At 51.9% G+C, this 3,965-nt stretch overlaps 1 long non-coding RNA gene across 1 annotated transcript; it reads right to left on the bottom strand.

Moving 5' to 3' along the window:
• Positions 1-993: 993 nt before the first annotated feature.
• LOC113979762 lies at positions 994-2,303 on the bottom strand. The gene is made up of 3 exons (XR_003537968.1): positions 2,229-2,303; positions 1,407-1,474; positions 994-1,274 (listed from the first exon to the last, which is right to left on the bottom strand). It is a non-coding gene; the product is annotated as an uncharacterized LOC113979762 (long non-coding RNA).
• Positions 2,304-3,965: the final 1,662 nt, after the last annotated feature.

Below are 3,965 nucleotides of genomic sequence, written 5' to 3' on the forward strand. Positions count from 1 at the left end.
CGATTTTTCGGATTCACAATGAAGCCCATCCGGGCCATTGCAACCTGCCATTGCAGTGCCAGGCTGGGGCAGGGCCGGCCAGCAGCCCTGACTTTGGGGGGACTTTTGGATTGAGGATTGAATCCGAAAAATCGCTCCGAGAAACTGCTCAGAGACTTTTTCTCTTTAAGCAGCAAAGGTATTTATTAGCAGCGCTGGGAGCGAGCCAGCTATTGCTGGAAAAACTTGCTCGAAGGCCTCACACAAAATCAGCAGTTTTATACAATTTTTCAGGTGTGATTAAATGCATATTCAAGTGATTGCAGCATCTATTCATACATATTGATAACAGGCAGAGTATAGGTGGAGCTCAGGTGGAGCTTGGGGCAGCGCTTCTCTCTATCCCCAATTTTAGGGGGAGATCCCATCTTCATCCCATGGGCAGGGGGCGTATTCTCATCTTCCTCAGTCCGACCTTTCTTCCTTCCCATTGTTCTTGACCCGCTCGCTCCAGCTTGGAGAAAGCCCTGGCTCCCGGCCTATTTCTCCTATTCCAATGTCTACTTTAGCTTCCTGAATCCTAATTTATTGCCTCTAGGCCCATTCCATGTACCTTTAGCACTCTGTTAAGCTTCGGTCCAGTTAGCAGAACAGAACGTTTGGGATGTAAGGAACTTGTTAGCAGGCCCAAGTTTCTTAGTTCACTCTTTTGGGCTTCCCCTCCTGTTTCACTGGCAGAAGCCGGGAGCCAAAGCAGATCCTGCCTGGCCAGGCTGGGGGGCAGCAGTTGGATCCACTCTGGGGAAAACCCCTGGGCCTGCCAGGAGCTCTGACTCTGTTTGTCCTGCCAGTTCCTGACCAGTGGCAGGGCCACTGGGAGGGATTCGGAATCCAAAGAAGCCCCAAATCCTACCGAGGGACTCAATCAAAGGAAGAAAGCGATTATTGTCATAAAAAGCTTAAAAACCTGTTAAAAATTCTAGGACAACAATACTGGGATTCCCAGGAAACTTATTAGTGCTCTTGGGTCCATTTTAATGGATCTTTAGTCCCTCAAGGAGCAGCTTGGAGAACTTCCCCTGGGATTTGGAGGCTGAGCAGGGTTTGCTTTGGATTGCCTTGCATCTCTGGCCCCAGCTGGTGCAAACACAACTTGGGCCAATGTGGTTAAACACACCTTCCTACATAAACAGTTGCTATATCCCCTAGAAATTACCCCAAGTTTGCAGATAAAACCCTCATCTTTGTCCCTCTTAAGTTATCCCAGGTTCCCCCAGCTGGGAGCTGCAAGGAGGCTGCACATTCAAAGGCTGAAAGAGAAGATCTGTCAGCAAAAGGCACAAAGAAGGGGACAGGCTTCAGAAAACATTTCTGCAATCCAATTAATGACTCTTTCCAGTTTCCCAGTGAGAAGAACAGGAACTCACAGCCACCAAGGCCTGACAGTCCCCTGCAGCCAGAACTCAGCACACACCCAGAGAGGCAATTCCAGCATCTAAAAGAAAAAAAAAAAAAAGAAGAAAAAAGTGATTTATTTTGTTTTAAAGTTCCTTTAAGTTGTTGGAAGCACAGCAAGCCTTGCTTTGGTTTCAGCTGGGTGAACAGTCAGCGCTGGGCACAGGGCACGTCATTAATGCCCATGGGGATGGTGCTGTGTGGGGGAAGAGCAGCTGATGGAGTTCCCCAGTCCGATTGCTGCCCCAGGACTGACTGGCACAGGACAAACCCTCTGGCAGGCAGTGGTTTTGTTCCCTCTAATGGTCTGTGCCCAGTGTGTCCCTGTGGCCAGTGCCAGGCTGGGGACGGGCACACGGAGCTGGCAGCACTCTCTGCTCCAAAGACACTTCTGGGCTCCTTGGCAAACCGCCTCTGACACTTGGTTTTCTCCAGGAGAAATGAAGGAATTGCTCCTGGCAGTTTGGAGATGAAGTTATCCCAAAGGGAAGGAAAGAACAAATATTCCTGTCAGAGCCCTTGGGATCTGCTGGGCTGAACTGGGAAGGGCCCATTATCTGCAGAGCAAATCCAGGACAACCTCAAGCACAAAGCCCAGACTGTCAAGTGGGGCGTGAAAGCACCACTGGGACAAACCTCCACTCTCCTGATTCTTTCCAGGGACTGTTCCAATCCAGCTCTGAAGCTGCCGAGCCCAAACTGTCCCCAGCGCTCTGGAGCAACAGGATCTTCCCAGGGATGATGCATTGGAAACAAAGCCCTCATTCTCAGCTTCCACACGCTCCCAGGCTCACCCCAAATTCAGGACAAGGTGCCAAAGGCCACTCGGGCCAGGGCTCTCTCTGTCTCTGCGGGCTCAGGGACTGCAGCCACCAGGGCGCTCCAGCACGGACAGCCTGGAGCCGGAGCAGATCCCTCGGGATTAGCAGCGTCCTGGGGATACCTGGAGACACAAACCATCAGCCTCTGGGGATACCACTTCATCTCCATCACACAGCCTGCCAAATTTAGGGGGGCAGCTCTCGGACCACAAAACCCAGTCTGACCCAGTTCTCCTGGGCACCAACACGGACTCCACAAACCCACAAGAATGAGAATGTTCTGCTGCTTTGACAAACTTCAGCTCAGCTTTGCAAACATCAGTCCCTGCAGCTCCCTGCTCTCCAGAGCCCCGTCCAGGGCTGGCTCCAGTTCCCTGGAGAACCTGCCCCAGCCCCACTCTGGGCCAGGCTGAGCAGAAGCTACTGGGCTGGACAAGGAAGAACCCTCCCCTGGCTGCTGCAGCTGGAGGGAGATCCAGCTACCAATGGAATGCTTGGAACAGCCTCCCAAATGTTCTCTACCCACCCCTTGGCAATGGCTCAGAATGGCAGCAGCTCCAGTGCCAGCTCAGTCCCTGCACGAGTCCTTGTCCCAGCCCTGCCACACGGACGCACACGGGAGACAGCCACGGGCACACAGGCCTTGCTTGCACAATTCCTCACCCAGAGCTGAGGGAAAGCCACGCAAAATTAAGAAATAACCCGTGCTGAGAGCACTCATCGCTCCAGTCCATCAGCAGCTGGAGGCAGTTTGGTAAGGAACACACCCAAATTCTAACCCTACCTCTAAATTTCTAACAGGTTCTCTCAGAAAGATCCTGGACAGGAAATCAGACGACAGAACCCAAAGACTGCACAAGCAAGAACAGAAGGTTTGCCATGAAGAACAGGAGTTCCTTGTTTTCCTTAACACCCTGGGACTGGAGGACCCAATCTTTGTGACCAAGTGACACCAGAGATGTTATTAATACTTCAACCTCTCCCCCATGGTTCTGTCTCAGAGAACTGGGCCAGCCCTGAGCTACTCCCATGCGCCTGCAGTGCTTTGGGGCGGGGCAGGACTACGCCCCACTTCTGCTTGGAAACATTCAAATGAGGAAAAGCCACTTCCCTTCTCTGTCTCTGACCCAGAACCAAAGCAGTCCTGTAGGACAACACGGACTATGCACGGAAGGCCCGAGTCAGTGTGGGAAAAAACACCCTAAACAAACCAAACCACCCCAAATTTCAAGATAAAAACACACTGCTTCCTTAACAGGAGCACACTAAACTCATTGAAGCCAGAGAGGAAATTACAAACAAACAAAAAGATCCAAAAAGATGCTTTGCAGTGATACGTTCCCTGGTTGATCATTCCAAAGGAAATTCTCCACAGATCAGAAGCAAATACCAAGACTTTGTCCTCTGTTGAAAATGAACAACTTGAGGGGCTGGACATGTCCAGTGAGGGTTCAGGGTCTGGTGGGTTGTTTATGGCTGATCCTGAGCGGCCCAAGCCAAACCCAACCACCCCCATCGCTGCTCCATCCCACATCCAGGGGGAATAGTGATATCCTAGAGAAATACTCCCCTGCCCTGCTACTCCATCCTTCCTTACACATCCAGTGCCCAGGGAGCAAATGCCAACAGGCAGGAGGAGAGAAACGTGTCCCTCTGACTTCCTCCACCCCACAGGCAGCACCAGGAGCCCCCATGGCTGTGGGGCTGCAG

The sequence above is a fragment of the Neopelma chrysocephalum genome, unplaced genomic scaffold (genome assembly GCF_003984885.1).
Source record: "Neopelma chrysocephalum unplaced genomic scaffold, ASM398488v2 Primary Assembly neopelma1_88655, whole genome shotgun sequence".
NCBI lineage: Eukaryota > Metazoa > Chordata > Aves > Passeriformes > Pipridae > Neopelma > Neopelma chrysocephalum.